Source organism: Callorhinchus milii, unplaced genomic scaffold (genome assembly GCF_018977255.1).
Source record: "Callorhinchus milii isolate IMCB2004 unplaced genomic scaffold, IMCB_Cmil_1.0 Scaffold10, whole genome shotgun sequence".
In the NCBI taxonomy this organism is placed as follows: domain Eukaryota; kingdom Metazoa; phylum Chordata; class Chondrichthyes; order Chimaeriformes; family Callorhinchidae; genus Callorhinchus; species Callorhinchus milii.
The window spans coordinates 21,951,700-21,971,348 of record NW_024704751.1 but is presented as its reverse complement, the minus strand read 5'-3'; positions in this window follow the sequence as shown (position 1 = coordinate 21,971,348).

Sequence of the window (19,649 nt, the reverse complement as noted above, 5' to 3'; positions counted from 1 at the left end):
CGCACAGATCAAAAACATTCTAATACAATTTAACAGTTTTCACCAGAATAACAGTATTCACCAAATAATTCTTTATTCTGGTGAATACTGTTAAATTGTATTAGAATGTTTTTGATCTGTGGGGATCACTTTGAGATATTAAACGACTGGAAAACATACTGGATTTTGCATTCAAGACATTTTTTGATGATTCTGCAAAAAAAATCAGTAAGGCAGCAGTTAGATATTAACACATCAACAGCAAAAGGAACAAAATGATTATTTTTTTCATTAAGATTTGTACTGACTTAATGCAATGTGAAAGCCCTGAAGGTTTTTGTTACACATTAGATTATGCTGGAGGAAGAAGGCTGGAGATTATCAGTCCAAGAAGAGAGAAACCATATCGCTCCTTCTATATGGTGAAGATCTGGATTACACATAATCACAGGTTGTGACCCTTGGAAAATTTGCTGAAATACCGTTTTCTGATACAGTACCAGTTAGAGCAAACTTCTGTGAAAATGCAGTTATGGTATTGATTACTGAGGCACAAACTAATCTTGCCAGGTAACCCCTAAAAACATTCATCTAATACATTTTTCCAGCAGGGCTTTGAACGGTAGATCAAATAATATTCTGCTAATTTTGAACATTTTAATTGTGGCTGTAGAATGCTCCCACACAACAGCTGGTAAATAATTTAAATTGAAAATTGATTATTTGTTCAAGAGTAGATTGATGTATGAAGTACTCTAGCCCCTGGGAGGCTAAGGTTTTGCAGTGTCAAACAAGGTTAACTTTCTTCAGACGATTTCAGAAGTAATAGAAAGAAAATGTTACATGACTAGGTTTGATTTTATTTATTTAAAGAAATCAATGAATTAAAATATCCCATTTGGACCACCAATATTTATTTCAGTGCTCAGTCAATATATTTAACAAGGTTGGCATCATATGACAGAAGTCGCTGGGAACACTCAGCAGGTCAGGCAGTATTTATGGAGAAAGGAAAGTGAGTCAACGTTTCGGGTCCATGACCGTTCGTCAGAACTAGGGCATGTTGGGAGGGAGAGGCTTTTAAGGACGAACAGAAGGGCAAGGAAGACAATGAAGAAAATGGGGTAGAGGATAGGGTTTGATGGGTTAAAGAGCAACAGTTGCTCTGCTCCTCCGGGGCACCTTCCCATGCCAACGCTGGAGATGTAATGCCTGCCCTTTCACCTCCTCCCATAGCACAGTCCAGGGCCCCAAACACAGATTTCAAGTGAGACAGTGATTTACATGAACTACCACCAATGTAGTTTACTGCATTCGCTGCTCACGATGTGGTCTCCTCTACATTGGGGAGACCAAATGTAGATTGGGTGACAGATTTGCTGAACTCCTCCGTTCTGTCCACAAGCAGAACGCTGAGCTTCCGGTTTCTTGCCATTTTAACTCTCCCTCCCACTCGCACTCTGACCGCTCCCTCCACAGTCTCCTAAATTGTTCCAATGAGCCACAGCGCAAGCTCGAGAAACAGCATCTGATTTCTCTGCTCGGGATCTTACAGCCTCAAGGCCTCAATATTGATTTAAACAATTTCAACAACCAGAACAGCTCATCTTCCCCCTCCCCCTCTTCCGTGACCATTACCACATCATCTGGGTCCCAAACACATCTTTTCTCTCTCTGGTCTGCCTGTTTTGTTGCAATACCCCCCCCCCCCTCTTTGTTTTGCATTATTAACACCTCTATTCCCCTGTTTGGTTTCAATCCCCTCCTTTGTTTTGCATTATTAACAACTTTTTAACCCATCATCCCCTGTCATCAACCCCATTTTGTCCTTTGTCTTCCTTGTCCTGCCTCCCCCTTCTCTGTTAGCCCTTAAAAGCCTCTCCCTCCCAACATGGCCCAGTTCTGACGAAGGGTCATGGACCCCAAACGTTGACTCACTTTCCTTTCTCCACAGACGCTGCCTGACCTGCTGAGTGTTCCCAGCTACATCTGTTTTTGTTTCAGATTTCCAGCATCTGCAGTATTTTGTATTTTGGCATCATATCTGCTTAGTTAGCAAGCAAAGGCAAATGCTGGATATGTTCTATTCTTCAGATTCATTTTATTAATGTAACAAAATATCAATGAAGAATGTCAGTCAACACTGTGGGAAAGAACCCCTACACTGTAGCTGATTTGAGAGTCAAGCTTTTCCTTATCAAATCATCATCATTTCAAACACTTCAATCCCATCCCTGCATTCCATCAGTCGGCACATCCTGTTGGTTTCCATCTTATCTCAAGAGAGGTTCAGGCGAGGAAGACTGTTTGGGTCCACTTGATCTCATCCTTCAAGAATACCAACACTAGCTCTCCCAGCATAGAATCAACAACAACTTGCATTTGTATAGCACCCTTCACACATGAAGCCATTTCTTAGAGTCTTGGCCTCAACCCCCTTGCTGGTTACTTGCCTTGGGACATCCTCCTGATATGAAAGACACTATACAAATGTAATTTGTTGCTGTTGTTGCACCTGTTGATTATCCTCTGTGCAAAGAAACACTTCTTGGAGACAGTTTGAAAATTGTTCCTAAAAAACAATAAACTAATGCAGTCTTTCTAGACACAGTTATATTTGAACGACTGAGGCAGTGCAATGATGGTAACCATGTTCTTAAGAACTGTGAACAGATACCATGACTAATGGCACTGCTCATTTTGTTTGCCTTAGTGACCCTTCCCCCTCATCAGAACAATGGAAGGCAATGGTACAACAACTATTTGCATTTATATTGTGCCCTTCAACAACAACCATTTGCATTACCCCTCACGCAGGGTAGTGCCCCAGAACGTTGGAGCACCAAGCTGAGCTGAGGGGAGCAGGAGGTTACTATAGGCAAGGTTGAAGAGGAAGGTCGTCAGGCATGACCTGAAGATTGGGAAGGAAGGAGAAAGGTGGAGGTTCCAGAGTTTTGGGGCATAGTGCCGCCACCGATGATGAAATGGAGGGGACGAGGGACATACAGGAGGCCAGAGCCAGTCGAGCTGAGGCAGCGGATAGTGAGTTGGGGGTTAAGCAGGTCGGAGAGGCAGGGAGGTGCCAGGGCATGAATGGATTTGAACACGATTGCAAGGATCTTGAAATCAATCTGTTCTGCGATAGGGAGCCAGTGGAGCCTGGCTAGAGCTGGGGTGATGGGGGTACGGAGTTTAGTGGAGGTGGTGGAGTTTTGGATCAATTGTTTTGAGAAGTTCAGTCGGGAGGTGACGAACACATTGACGAGTATTTTGGCTGCATCTGGGCCAAGGTATGGTTGGAACGGGCAATGTGGCGGAACTGGAGGAAGGCGGTCCTGGTCAGGGACCAGATGTGAGGAAGGAAGGACAGCTGGGGGTCGAACCTGACACCTAGGTTGCGCACTGGTTTGGTAAGTCTTGTTGGGATTTCCGATCCCTGAATTTGAAACAACATTCCAAATTGGTGTAACCAAATATATTATTAAACAATGGTTAAAACACAAACAATTACAGAATGAAAGGCATATTCCAATTCAGAGGATCCTGAAACACTTGTGGGCAGTTCCTTGCAGCAACTTAATTTCCCATCTCTCTATGACTCCTTTGGCAACTGCCCAGAATACTAGCAAACCTCTATTTTATACCTAAACTTATCTCAGTTTGTTCTGCAAATGTAAAACATGGATTCAATGCTGTGATCAATCACAGCCCTTCTAGTCTGATTATTGACTTTTTTACCCCAATCCTGATTTGTCTTGTGTCTTCCCCCAAAGCCCCTCGGCTATCCTGTACCAGACACTTTCAGCTGGTTTAAGATAGTCCTACTGCCCTCTAATAACCCTAGCTTGTGACCACACTTTCAGCTATGCAAACAGTTCCTTTAACAAGCATATTCTAACAGTTTGAGGGATAGGCCCGGGAGGTTAAGGAAGTCAGAGCCGCTGGATAGAAGATGTTGACGGGCACCAAGGAGTATGGCTGTTGTCTTGTCAACATTTAGTTCAATGCAGCACACTCCTAGCCCTGCACTGGAGTGTCATCTTAGATAATATGAGTTCCAACTCAGAATCCACAACATTCTGACTCAGAGGAGAGAGTGTAACGAACTGAGCCAGGCTGACACACAAATATAATTAATTTGAACCCATTTTTTATAAAATAAAGTACCTTGCATCTTTAAGCAGTTTTTCAGATCGATTGTGCAATAGCTGGACATCAGTGACCGTGGATGACCGTGTTCATAGCTGTGCCGAGCTGTTCCCACTGTTTCCGTCTCGCTGATGTTGCACTGGTCCTGATGCTAACCAATGCTGTCAGAACTACAGCACAAGCACATACAGGAGCCATGGTCTACCATGATACAGTATCACTATTTTATATTGAACTGAAATCCTAATTGCATAATTTTTATGAAATCTATAAACAGCCATAATTACTGGTTGTCAGTTATGCATCTTTTGAAAGTGGAAGGTGATCTGATCGCCTATTTTGTTAACAATTCTGCTCTTGAATTATCATGGAGAAAAAAGGGAAAGACTAACATGAGACTGACATTACAGATCTTTAAATTGCTTGCTAGCAAGACAGGGTGAATGTTATGTTTAATATGATTGAAAATGAACATTTTGAGGACTGAATCTAGCTTTGCATCTAACAAAGCCTGCATGTATTTTTAGAGGACCTTGTGTAATATTCTATCGATGCTGTAGAAGGTATGGTAAGCTGGACCCTGCGGCAGAGGAAGTTAAGTTGGCTAAGTGCAAGTCAATAACTGCAGTTTCAAAAGGCAAAATACTGTAGATGCTGGAAATCTAAAATAAAAACAGAAAACGCTCAGCAGGTCAGGCAGCCTTGATGGAAAGAGGAAAGTGAGTTAATGTTTCAGGTCGATTACTTTTGGTGACTTTCCTCTCTCCATAGATTCCCTGAAGTTTCAATGTTTTCTTAAAAAAATGTTATTTTCTTTTTGCTTCAAGGAACTACAGTAATGTAATGTAATAATAATAATAATTCTTGCATTTGATACAGCATCTTATCACGTCTTCTCGATGTCTCAAAGCGCTTCACAGAATATGCTGTAAAGTGAATTGACTGTATATTTGTGGGCGAAACGCAGCAGCCAATTGTGCACAGCAGCGTCCCACAAACAATCGTGGATTGAAGTGACCAATTTATTATTATTTTTTTTTTGAAGGAATTATTATCCCCAGAAAAGCGATCCGCCAATTCTTACTTACTGTTTAATGTGATTGTTAGAATAATACAATTCTGTCCCATTGAAGAATGCAACTTGACATCAATGCAAAACAAAATGCTTAATACTGAGCTGGAGGGGAGGAGGGGGTGAGTGGGAGGAGGGGACAGATGGCTTTCCTCAGAGGCTGTGTCCGAGGCAGGGCTGAGCCTGTATCACCTGCTGTCCTCATTGGAAAGTCACCATGTGCACAGCTGCTGCTGAGACCCAAGGATTTCTTTCAAAAGGAGCCGTGTCAGGAGCCTGGAGCACCACAGTGATGGGGGGCGAGCAACAACAACTACTTTCAATTATCACTCTCCCCCACACCCCGAGAGTGTGTGAGAGGGAGGGAGAGAGAGAGAGTGTGAAAGTGTGTGTGTGTGAGTGAGAGTATGTGTGAGAGAGTGTGTGTTAGGGAGAGAGGGAGAGAGTGAGTGTGGAAGAGAGTGTGTGTGAGAGGGAGAGTGTGTGTGAGTGTGTGGGAGAGGGAGAGTGCTTCTTTCACTCTCTTACACTCTCTGTCTCTCTCAACCCTCAACCCTCTCTCACACACACTTTCTCCCTCACCCACTCACACACCCTCTCTCTCACACTGTCCCAGCACCTTGGGATGTCCTCCCAACGTGAAACACACTGTACAAATGTAATTTTGTTGTTGTTGTTGTCCCTCACACACTCCCTTACCCTCTCTCACAAGCATAATCTCTCTATGTCTCTCTCACGCTCACACATGCTCTCTCTATCTCTCAAACACACTCTCATCCTCTCCAATACAATCTCTCTCACCCTATGTCTCTCACACTCTCTCTCTCTCTCACTCTCAGTTTGAAGTGTGATTCACTGCACTGGCACCAGTTTAGCGCACTTGAAATGCGCAGTTGTGTGGATGTGGGGACAGGGCTGTATGCCAGTTTTTCATTTCCTGTCTCTGTGCTAAAGCCCCGAGAAACTCAGCTGTGCGTGTGTGTCCCTGGGCTGTGTGTGTGTGTGTATGTGTGTGTCCCTGAGCTGTGTGTGTGTGTGTGTATTTGTGTGTCCCTGGGTTGTGTGTGTGTGTGTGTCTGTCTCTGAGCTGTGTGTGTGTGTGTCCCTGGGCTGTGTGTGTGGTGTGTGTGTGTGTCCCTGGGATGTGCATGTGTGTTCCCTGGACTGTGTGTGTGTGTCCCTGGGCTGTATGTGTGTCTGTCCCAAGGCCGTGTCTGTGTGTGCCTGGGTTGTGTGTGTGTGTGTCTCTGAGCTGTGTGTTTGCGTGTGTGTGTGTCCCTGGGCTGTATGTAAGTGTGTCCCTGGGCTTTGTGTATGTGCATGTGTTTGTGTGTTCCTGGGCTGTGTGTGTGTGTGTGTGTGTCCCTGGGCTGTGTGTATGTGTGTGTGTTTGTGTTTCCCAGGGTTGTGTGTGTGTGTGTGTGTGTCCCTGCGCTGTGTATGTGTGTGTGTTTGTCCCTGGGCTGTTTGTGTGTCTGCGCTGTGTGTGGGTGTGTCACTGAGCTGTGTGAGTGTGTCCCTGGGTGCTGTGTGTGTGTCTCTGGGCTGTGTATGTGTGTGTGTGTATTTGTGTGTCCCTGGGCTGTGCGTGTCTGTCCCTGGGCTGTGTGCGTGTGTCCCTGGGCTGTGTGTGTGTGTGCATGTCTCCCCGGGCTGTGTGTGTGTGCATGTCTCCCCGGGCTGTTTGTGTGTGTCCCTGGGCTATGTGTGTGGTGCTGAGCTGCGTGTGTGCGTTTGTCCCTGGGCTGTGTGTGTAAGTGTGTCCCTGGGCTGTATGTGTGTGTTCGTGTGTCCCTGGGCTGTGTGTGTGTGCGTGTCTCCCCAAGCTATTTGTGTGTCTGTGTGTCCCTGGGATGCGTGTGTGTGTCCCTGAGCTGTGTGTGTGTGTGTGTGTTTGTGTGTGTGATCCTGGGCTGTGTATGTGTCCCTAGGCTGTGTATGTGTGTCCCTGGGCAGTGTGTGTGTGTGTCCCTGGGCTGTGTGTCTGTGTGTCCCTGGGCTGTGTGTGTGTGTCTGTGTGTCCCTGGGCTGTGTGGTGGTGTGTGTCCCTGGGCTGTGTGTGTAAGTGTGTCCCTGGGCTGTGTGTGTGTGTTTGTGTGTCCCTGGGCTGTGTTGTGTGTGTCCCTGGGCTGTGTGTGTAAGTGTGTCCCTGGGCTGTGTATGTGTGTGTGTGTCCCTGGCTGTGTTTGTTTGTGTTCCTGGTGTGTGTGTGTGTGTGATCCTGGGCTGTGCGTGTGTTCCTTGTGATGTGTGTGTGTGTCCCTGGGATGTGTGTGTATGTGTCCCTAGGCTGTGCCTGTGTGTCCCTGGGCTGTGTGTGTGTGTTTGTGTGTGTGATCCTGAGCTGTGCATGTGTATGCCTTGGCTGTATGTGTGTCTGTCCCGTGCCTGTGGGTCCCTGGGCTGTGTGTGTGTGTGTGTGTTTCCCTGGGCTATGTGTGTGTATATCCCTGGGCTGTGTGTGTGCTGGGCTGTGTGTGTCTGTGCATATCCCTGGACTGTTTGTGTGTGTATATCCCTAGGTTGTGTGTATGTGTGTCCCTGGGTTATGTGTGTGTGTGTTCCTGGGCAGGTCGGTGTGTGTGTATATGTCCCTGGGCTGTGTGTGTGTAACACTTGGTACTTTTACTAACTCAAAGCTTGCTCTAACTAGCCTGACCCTGTCCTCACCCCCACCCTCGACTCTGCCCTCACTCCCAACTCACCCACACCAGCCCAGCCCCCCTCACGCTGATCGCCAGGAGACAGCACAGCTTATACAGAATCCACAGCCGGTGTCCATTGCACACGGAAACCCATCGCCATACTTAAGAACATCCAAATGAGACAGATTGCTCAGCATGGAATGCCCAGTGTGGGGCTTGGGATCTGAAAGTCTGTCTTTTCCCAACGAAAACTGCCTTGGTCTGAATGCTCCCATTGTGAAGCCCTTTCTGCCTTCAGCGTAAACGAACCTCTGTAATTTGGAAATTCTTCTGACAAACATTTTATTTCTTGCACAAACGTTCAGGGTTTCTGTACAGAGATCAAACCTATGAACCAGTGGCTTGTGTCCTCGTTGCCAATCTCCAACTGCTGAGTCTGTGACTCAATGACAATAGAAACTTGGTGAATGGGAACAGGAGACATCAGAGTGAATTCGCAAACTGCGTTTGTGTATTTGACCTTTTGTAGACAATACATCTTCCTCAGCGAGGAGTGTGTTGTTGTACTAAGGTAAACCTGTCATTCTGGAATCTTTCCACACAAAACATCCGTGTGATTGCCTGTTTGTTCAATGGGGGTGAACTGTACCCAGAACCTGAAGTCTTACCAAAGGCAATAATCTACTTCATGGCCATAGATTGACAGTAAATTAAATAGCATTCAGCACATTTCAATCAACAGTTGTTTCAACCCTTGTTAAAACAGTGCTTGTAATCGGGAAATACATTGGATCAGAAGGTCCACAGACATGGTTCAATACTATACAATAATATAATAATCCTTACATTTGAAATACCACTTTTCACGTCTTCTAGATATCTCAAAGCGCTTCACAGAGTAGAGTATAAAGTGAATTGATTGTATATTTGTGGGTGAAATATACAGCAGTATTCCACAAACAGTCATACATTGAAGTGACCAATCTATTATTTTTTTCTTGAGGGATTATTATCAGGCATGTGGAGTAAGGAAACTTGCCCAAGGTTTCACCCTGCCGGGAATCGAACCCGGGTCTCTCGCTTGTATGGTGATTGCTCTAACCACTGAGTTACAGGACTAGCTCTCATTTTGCACCAAACAGTCTGACCTTGAGAGATGTCCCTTTGAGCATGCCTCTTCTCCTCAAAATCTTTCCCAAATGAAGCCCACCATCTGTTCCCAAATGCTCACTTGATCCCATCCCATCCTTCTCCTTATCTCCCAGGTCCACCTCCTTGGCCCCCCTGCTAACAGATATCACCAACCTCGCTGTCCACTGGCACCATTACCACCCCTTTAATAAAAGGTGTCATCACCCCCACCCTCAAGAAATCTTTCCATGACCCATCTCTGTTCTCCAACTACCATTCCATCTCCAACTTTCCTTTTCTTTCCAAGCTCCTGGAGCGAGTCATTACTATCTAGCTTCGCTCTTTCCTCTCCCGCCACTCCCTGTATGAACCTTTCCAATCTGGTTTCTGTGCTGCCCGCAGCTCAGAGATAGCCTTGGTCAAAGTTACAAAGTTCTCTCCATCTGTGACCATGGCTATCTGTCTCCTCATCCTTCTCAATCTCTCTGCCATCTTCAACACTGTCAATCATTCTATTTTTCCCCACCGCCTGCCACTCCTCTCCACCTCCATGGTCTTGTCCTTGCCTGATTTCACTCTTACCTTTCTCCTCATCTCTGTATCCGCTAATAGTTTCTCATTCAGTCCCCGCACCGTCACGTACAGCATACCCCAATGCTCTGTCCTTGGTCCTCTCCTCTTTAATATTTACATGCTCCTGCTCAATGATATCATCTGCAGATATGAGTTAACTTTACAGACACTCAACTCTATCTCCTCCCTGCATTTCAGGGCCACTGGTGTCCTGACGGATTGTCTGTCAGGCATCAAGTCCTGGATGAGAGCCAATTTTGTCCGGTTGAATGTCAACAAGACTGAGGCCCGCCTGACTGATAACTGTCAGCACCTCCTCACCTGAGCTGTTGACAACATCACCATCCAAGGATGCACACTACACCTCACTGAGCCAGTCCGGAACCTGACAGACATCTTTTACTTAGACCTGGGCTGTAGCACTATGGGCCATTGCTCAAGAAACCAAAGCTTTCCTATTTAAAATAAAGTGACCAAATATGGATGAAGACAATGGAGAACATATGGCATTTGGCCAAAGGATCTGCTGGGAGTCTGATTGCCCAGGAGAGAGCTGCAACTTCTCCCTAATCTGATCTTGTCGCAGGCCGCTGCCATCAGCCGAGATCCCAAACACACACATTTCTGTCTTCAGCCTTTCCTTGACACTGAGGTTGATCTCATCTCCTTTGACCTTTGACTTGCTAATTGGAGATTTTTTTTGTGTAAAAATTTACTCTGGTAGTTTACACTAACTTGTATCCCAACTAGTGAAGTGACTTGAGACAAATACACTTTCATTCCATCCCTTTGCTTGCTGTTGGTATTAAATTGATATAGGAAAAAACACTGCATTGTTTGGTGAAATGAGGTGTCAGTTTGGGTTGCACTGAACACATTTAACTCATTGCATTACATTCACTGGAAGCAATCTTTTTAACAAATGGATCAGTTGCACATAAACCTGGAATGACTGTCTGTGGCCCGCAGCCGTGAAGGTCACTTCTAACACAATCCTCTCTCTGTGGCAGGGATTCCTTGCAGACCTCGGAGAATTGTTATGCAAGAATCTCTCCATCGTGGATATAGGTGCTGTATTAGCTGGCTACAAATACATGTGTTTAGCTAAACCAGCAGTTACTCAATAAAGGGTTTCTGCCATGTGTTGTGACTTTCGCCTACAGTGAGAAACATGCTGCTTCAAATCATACTTTTATACTAAATCTGAATAGATGAAAATTTTATCCCATGAATATTCAGGTTGCTTGTAATGCTGAGAATTTCATTGCAACTGTATATGTCAACTATCCAGACTCACACATGGTTCATTCAGTTTGTCTCAACCCCCTTTGTTGGCAGTGTTTGAGAGAGACGACAGACTACATGGATGGCTTTGGATGATCATGAATATGGAATTAAGTCACGGCTGATGACTCCACTACACAATGCACAAACTCCTGCAGAACGGAGATATAATGAGACACATAAAAGCCAAACAATCAGATACCGAAAGGAATTTGGAATGCTCTCAGTCAACCTCCATTGTGTTGCTGATTGGGAGGTGGTCTTGAGTGTGCCTTGTAAAAGCTTTGCAAAACCTTTGTGGTTCTGTACGCTGTGTATTGCTCTAAAGGGCATTGCAGTGGAGAGCTGTCTGAGAAAAGATTTGTGTGGAATCACTTCTGTTGGTGTCTCTCTCTCAGCCATCTCTGGGTATTTACCCATGGTAAATACCTATGTCACTCTTTCCCTGGCAGCTTGGGAGAGAGTCTCCCTAGGAGACTTAAGGAAACTGTATCTTTTGTTCCCTGTTGTGCTATCCTGCCGGGTTCTATTGTACTGAACGGTCCCACTTGACTACTGGCAACCGCTTCCAAAACTGTTGTGTTGCCCTATAGACCTGGGCTGTATTGCCCTATAGACCTGGGCTGTATTGCCCTATAGATCTGGGTTGTATTGCATGAGAAACCAAAATTTTCCTATTTAAAAAACAGAGTGACCAAATATGGACGAAGACAATGGCGAACATTTGGCCAAAGGATCTGCTGGGAGTCTGATTTCCCATGAGGAGACCTCTTCCTAACTTGATCCCATCGCTGGATTGTCATCAGCCGAGATCCCAAACATCCTGTCTTCAGCCTTTCCTTGACACCAAGGTTAACCTCATCTCCTATGAGCTTTGGCTTGCTACTTGGAGATGTTATTTGGTGTAAAAATTTCCTCTGGTAGTTTATGCCAGGGGTGGGGCTGGGGGGGGGTGGCGTTCTAACCTGTTGACTGCCGCGGGCTAGATGCCCTATTTGAGAATTGTCGCATATCCAATATTTATTGGGGTTTCCCTTCCAGAAACATAACAACATTTACACAGCGCCCTTTTCACATCGGCAGGACGTCTCTGAAGCTCGTGTACTGTCCCGCACCAGGCTTCGGGACCACATCACTCCCACCCTCGCTCGCCTCCACTGGCTCCCCATCCCCCAGAGGATCGATTTCAAGATCCTCATCCTCACCTACAAGGCCATTCACAGCCTTGCTCCCTCCTACCTCTCCGACCTACTATCCCCCTACCTACCTGCCCGTATCATCCATTCCTCTGGCTCCGGTCTCCTCCACATCCCCCGCCCCAACTGCCCTACCATCGGTGGTTGGGCCTTCAGCCTCTCAGCCCCTAGGCTCTGGAACTCTATCCCCCAGTGCCTTTGCCGCCTCCTCCCTTTCCTCCTTCAAGGCCGGTCTCAAGACCTTTATCTTTGACCGTGCCTTCAGCTCCCCTCTCGACTCTCTACCCCCTCCTCGCTCCCCCCCTTCCCTTCCCTCACCCTGACCATTTCCCCCCTGCTCGGGTCCTGACCCAACTGTACAGCGCCTTGGGACGTCCTCCCAACATGAAAGGAGCTCTATAAATGGAACCTTGTTGTTGTTGTTGTTGTTCTTGTCTCTTAAGGTGCCCACACTGCCAGCTGGACACCTGAGCTAAAGGTAGGAACCGAGGGAGCTGGGATTGAGAGGGAAAAAGATGACCAAAAGCACAGTCAAGGAGTGATGTGCTTTGAAAGAGTGGAGGGAGGGAACAAGTCCAAGGGACTCGAGGAATGGAGCTCCGGAGAGCGGGGGCAAAATGGCAGTTGGGGTGGGGAGACATGAAGCAAGTCAGTCTTTGCCGAGCGGGCAGCCCAAAGTTGGGAATGGTCTCGGGCTGGATGAAATCATCTGCTGGGCCTGTTGGACCTGTTGCTGCCACACAGCAAGGCAGGAGTGGAGCATGACAGAGAGGCCTGGACTACTGCCCTGGCACCAGGCCAGACACAGGATGGCTTGTGCCTTAGCCAAGTCACAACAGCGCTTCAGGAGCTGCTTTCATGCCAATATTTAAAGACTGGGAGTCATCTCCAAAGCCACCAACTGTAAGCACCAGGGAGCAAAACAATTCTCCAGTCAATTAAATAATAATCCAATTTTAATGAAATAATTGGACAGCCATTTTTCACATTTTTAACCGGTTTTCACTGTAGCAAATGGATTGCTTTGAGATAATTGTTGGTGATGTCATTGCCATCCAGAATGAAATAGCTCACTGTGCAAATCCAACCCACATTGTCTCCTTTTGTTGTAAACTCCAACATGACAAGATCTTAAGTAACTGCATCAAATCCAAAGTAATGTTGAAAACCGATTATTACTGGAGCTGTTCGTAGCCATTCAGTCCTGAGCTTCCCGGTGACCCAGTCAGTCAGTGTGTGATACTCAACCAGGCGGATCAGGAGGCCAGGGTGGGCTGACAATGGAGCTGGCTTCAGTGGCCCAGGTCAGGACGGAATAAAATTATACAGCATTGAAGAATCAGGCATGAATCAGAGCTGAAAATGGGGTGAAATCTAGCCCCCAAATAAATAAATCACACATTCCTGGTTGCTCTTCACTGTTAGGTACTGGAACCCCTGACTGTTTGGATGCACAACACAATTCTATTTAACATTTATATAGTGTCATTCATGTTGGGACGATGTCTCAAAGTGCTTATACAGGCTCTTCTTGGGCAGAGTGATCATACCATGGTAGAATTTAGTATTAAGTTAAAGAGCGATGTAGTCAAATCCGAAGCAAGAGTCTTAAATTTAAATAAAGCTAACTTTGCAGGTATGAGGGAAGAATTAACGAAAATAGACTGGGGAATTAGATTAATGGATATGACAATATACCAACAGAGGCAAACGTTTAAAGATGTAGTGCAAAATTCTCAGCGGTCACATATTCCCTTGAGGAATAGGAGTACCACAGGGAAAGCAGTTCATCCGTGGCTAACTAGAGCAGTTAGAGAAAGTATAAAACTAAAACAAAAGGCCTATAAAACTGCCAAAAAGAGTAGCAAACCTGAGCACTGGGAGTGTTTTAGGGTCCAACAAAGGAAAACCAAAAAGCTCATTAAGAGTGAGAAAATGGATTATGAGGGCTAGGAACATTAAGACAGATTGTAAGAGCTTTTATAAATACATTAATAATATTAATAATAATAATCCTTGCATTTGATATAGCGCTTTTCACGTCGGGAGGACGTCCCAAAGCGCTTCACAGAACACACTGTAAAGTGAATTGACTGTATATTTGTGGGCGAACGCGGCAGCCAATTGCGCACAGCAATGTCCCACAAACAATCGTAGATTGAAAATGACCAATTTATTATTGTATTTGGTTTTGGAGGGATTATTATTAGGCTCTGTGTGGAGTAAGGAAACTTGCCCAAGGTTTCGCCCTCTGCCTGGAATTGAACTCAGGTCTCTCACTTGCAAAGTGAGTGCTCTAACCACTGAGCTACAGGACTCCACAAGAGGAATTAAGAGGAATAGGCTAGCAAAAGTAAATGTGGGTCCATTGCAGGCAGAGATAGGAGGAATTATAATGGGGGATAAGGATATGGCAGAGTCCCTAAATAAATACTTTGCTTCTGGCTTCACGTTAGAAGACACAAGAAGTTTACCAGAAATAGAGATGAACCAAGGGGCTAATGATAGGGAGCAACTTAGGGAAATTTACATCAGCAAAAATTGGTGTTAGGGAAATTGTTGGCATTAAAAAATGACAAGTCCCTGGACCTGATGGTCTGCATCCCAGGATTTTAAAAGAGGTGTCTCATGAGATAGTGGAGGCCTTATGTCTGATCTTCCAAAAATTCTTTGGATTCTGGAACAGTTCCCATTGATTGGAAGATTGCAAACGTCACACCCCTATTTAAGAGGGTGGGAGAGAAAAGATGGGGAACTATAGACCAGTTAGTCTGACATCGGTGGTAGGGAAAATTCTAGAATCCTTAATTAAGGATGTCGTAGTGGGATACTTAGAGGATCACAATATGATTAGACAGAGTCAACGTGGCTTTACAAAAGGGAAGTCATGCTTAACAAATCTTTTAGATTTTTTTTGAGGACAGATCAAATAGATTAGATAGGGGGGAATCAGTGGATGTAGTGTATTTAGATTTTCAAAAGACATTTGACAAGGTGCCGTATAAAAGATTGATCCACAAGATTAGGGCCCATGGAATCAAGGGGAATATATTAGCATGGATTGAAGAATGGCTGATGGGAAGAAAACAAAGAGTAGGGATAAACGGGTCCTTCTCAGATTGGCGGGCTGTGGCTAGTGGAGCACCACAAGGATCAGCGCTTGGGCCTCAACTATTTACAGTCTACATCAACGATCTAGATGAGGACGTTGAACTTAATATATCCAAATTCGAGGATGACACTGAACTAGGAGGGAGAGTAATCAGCGAAGATGACATTAAAAAAATGCAACAAGATATAGATAGGCAAGGTGTGTGGGCAAATAGGTGGCAGATGAAGTATAATGTAGGGAAGTGTGAAGTCATCCACGTAGGAAGTAAAAACAGTAGAGCAGATTATATTTTAGAAGGTGAGAAACTAGATAGTGTTAGTGTTCAGAGGAACTTGGGTGTCCTTATACACCACTCACAAAAAGTTAGTTTGCAGGTACAGGAAGCAATTAGGAAGGTTAACAGTATGTTGGCATTTGTTACAAAAGGGTTAGAATATAAGAGTAGTGAAGTCTTGCTGCAACTTTATAGGGCTCTGGTGAGACCACACCTAGGGTATTGTGTGCAGTTTTGGTCTCCTTATTTAAGAAAGGATGTACTCGCCTTGGAGGGAGTACAACGTAGATTCATTAGGTTGATACCAGGGATGAGGGGGATGAGTTATGAGGATAGATTGAGCAATTTGGGCCTATATTCTCTAGAATACAGAAGAACGAGAGATGATGTTATAGAAACCTATAAGATTATTAAGGAGCACGACAGAATAAATAGTGGGAGACTTTTTCCGCTGGTTGGAGAAACTATAACCAGGGGTCACAGTCTTAAAATTAGGGGTAAGCCCTTTCGCACTGAGTTGAGGAAAAACTTCTTCACTCAGAGGGTAGTGAATTTATGGAATTCTCTACCCCAAAGGGCTGTAGATGCTCAGTCCTTGAACATATTCAAGACTGAGATTGATAGATTTCTTGTGGACAAAGGGATTAAGGGATATGGGGATATGGCGGGCGGGTGGAGTTAGAATAGATCAGCCATGATCTTATTGAATGGCGGGGCAGGCTCGAGGGGTTGAATGGCCTCCTCCTGCTCCTAATTTTTATGTTCTTATGTACAATAGGAATGTCTACCGGGCGAGGTGTTGGAATTGAAAACTCAGAATATAAAGTTTTGAGTATTTCCTGAACTTTTGATGGTTTACTGTGCAATTAGATATGTGTCACTGCAGGTTACTCGTGAGGGCGGGTGGTGTCACTCACACAGACACTCAGTTGATCGAAAAAAGTTTCATGTTAATTCCTCATTATTTAAAAACACAGAAAAAAAGAGTTGATCTTATTGGAGTCTGACCGTAATCCTATTATTCCAGTTTCTCAAGGCTGGTGTTGGATGTAATATTTTTTGATGGAAACATCACATAACACACTGCGGGAATTCATTGTGCAAAATGTGTAACTAGGCAGTGTTTTGCATATTGTGACTGACACAATCCTGCATGATTATAAGGTAGAACTGTCATGAGAATTTGTCGTCTCTAGATTAATTGGCAGCAAAATGGATATTATCTTCAAATTTATAACAAATATTGTAAACAGCTGAATAATTAAATAATGACTGATTGTCGTTAGCAGTCGGGAATTATGCATTGTTATGATGTGCTTTCACTCAACCTCACTAAGGAAATGTTTCAGTTCCTGGTTGGGGAGAATTCAATATTTAATTTTGAGGTCTAATAATCTGCCACAATTCAGTGTAATACATAGTTTCCATGTGATGAGGCGTATTTGCTGTGTACCCAGCTGACCATATTTAGTTCTGGTTTACTCCTAGTTTCTACTTTTATAAAGCTTGTGACACCACATCTCTCAAGTTCTCCCACGTCACCTTTCTCTATATGTGGCTTTTATCACAGGCAGGAGAAGCCACCAACACAGGGTCACTGTATAGCAATCAAGAGCGGAAACAGTGGCTCATAATAATCCTTACATTTCATACAGTGTCTTCCACATCGAGAGGACATCTCAAAGTGCTTCACAGGATGTACTGTAAGGATGAGTGACTGTATTTTGTACACAAAAGCGACTGCCAATTTGCAGGCAGCAATGCCCCACAAATAGCCATGAAGTGAATGATTCATTTTCTACGAGGGCTTGTTGGCTGGGACACTGGGACAAACTGCTGTCTCTTTTCAAATAGTCTTACGGGATCTTTAGCATCCACCTGAACACGCACAGACGTCTCACTTCAACACTTTGTATCAGTGTCTTGGGACGTCCTCTGACATGAAATATAACTATAACTATATAAATGCAATTTGTTCTTGTTAAAGTCAAGCCACATCTGATCCACATCGTGAACTTTGTTGCAATCTGAAGAATGTCCACAAGCCTAACTAGATCAGACATAAGTTGAGGGGTGGTGGGAGGGGGTGCTGCCTGTTCTGATCTCTGCTTTAGAAGTGGATCTCATATTTCTACTTATGACTCTTCAGAACATGTCCCTTAGTCCTGCTGCCTGAGTCTATCTGTTTGTTCCAGGTTCCAAAGAAAGGTCCAATCATCACATTTTCTGCTTGAGATTCCTGTTGGCTGATGCCCAGTGCCAGCACTGGCTTAGGCTCCGCAGCACCCACCAGATCTCCTTACTCTCATTTCTGAGTCACATAGAAAATGGGTCAATTGTTATGAGCTGTGGTCACTGACTCAAGATGAGTGTCAACAAGAGCTGCAACAAAGGAAAACAATTCCAAACTAAAATAAGCAAAAAGTGAAAGATTCTGCTTCACACTTCGCTGAGGTTGAGACTATGGTGAGTTCTCAATGTGATTGGAACATCTGTGAATCATTTAACAGCTTGTTAGATAATTGAATCCACTATTGATTTCTCAATTAGCATTACCAAGCTCAGAAAAACAAGCTTGTAATTAAGAAAACACACACAATCCATAAATCTTAATTGAACTTTTATATCTTGTTCCTAATTTATCAGTGTGGAAACACATTTTAACCCTCTCGTGAGGAGGCCATATCTGGAGAAGAGAAAGTTCCATCAGCTGTTATTTATTAAACATCAGTACCACATTGCTGCCACTGAAGTCAAGTGTGCTATGCAATCAACCAATCAATAATAATACTAATAATCCTACTATAATGTCTCAGGGATCATGATAAAGTGTAATGACTGTATTTTGTAGGTGATACAACTTATTCTGAACTCACACTCTGATTATAGCACATTGCACTGCATGATACTGGGCTGTATAAGAGTCCAATTGCGTTCACGTTGAAAGAAAAGACATTTATAATATTTATAATCTACACAGTGGAATTCTCAATAATCAGGAACCAGCAATAACCCTAATGTAATCTCAGGATTTCTAAGAAAGATCTGAGCATTTTATACACAACCAGTGTGTCTCAGGTTAAACAATAACCTCCTGCTTGTCCCTCGTGCACTTCGTTCCACCATTGGTGGCTGCGCTTTCAGCCACTATGCCTCCAAACTCTGGAGCACTCTTCGTTTATCCCTCCGCCTTGCCCCTTCCTTCCCCATCGTAAGGTCACGCCTGAAGACCTTCCTCTTTGACTGTGCCCCTTCCTCCGACTCGGCATTGTGCACCCCCACTGTCAAGTGCTCTGAGACCCAGTCCTGCATGAGGAACGCTGTATAAATGCAAGTTGTTGTTGTTAGTCTTTACGATAAAAACATCTTTTTGTGTTACTTCTTACAATGCCACATTGGAGATTCTGTAGGAATATGAATCTTTATGTATGATATAGAAGCAGAAGATGTATTCAATCTGAGATACTGAACATTGAGTATCAATGTAATTTTGAAGGTAGATTACAAAAGAGTTCATTAGTGTTGTGTGTTCTGTATTTATAATGTTCTACAAGCCGGGGTCCTCGATCATACATTCCAAACCTCTGAAACCAGGGCCGAACCTGTGAGGTGGTTTTGTTTTGAAATTTAAGATGGGAAGAATTGTGTCAAATTCTTAAAGTCTGTATTAGTTTGGAAGCTAGTTTGGAACAATACCTTGTGGAAAACCATCTTCCGAATTAACATCGAATATAAGAATTTTCCACAATTCTGTGCGATCTTAAATGTGAAGATAAAATGGAGCGACAAGGTGAAATGTTGTCATTTAACAACCAAGCTATGGCATGGGGAATCAATGCTATGCAGGTGCCTCGCTGCCAGCGTTCCACAATAAAGAACCATTAGAAATTTACAGCAACGAAAGCCATTCAGCCACCACTCTGTGCTGCTCTTTTAAAGACTAATCCTTTCAGTCCCATTTACCTGCCTTTCCTTCTTCCCCAATACATACACATTTTCAATAAAGTTTTTGTGAATAGTCAATACATTTAAATAATCTCTTCAAATTTATCTTCACTGAAGTCAACTGCTATTGTTTTCCAATTTCACAGAGTTCGCTCATCCTACAGTTAAGTTTAATAATAATCCTTGCATTTGATATAGCGCGTTATTAAGACATCGCAAAACGCTTCACAGAATATACTTTAAAGTGAATTGACTTTTATTTTGTGGGTGAAACGCGGCAGCCAGTTAT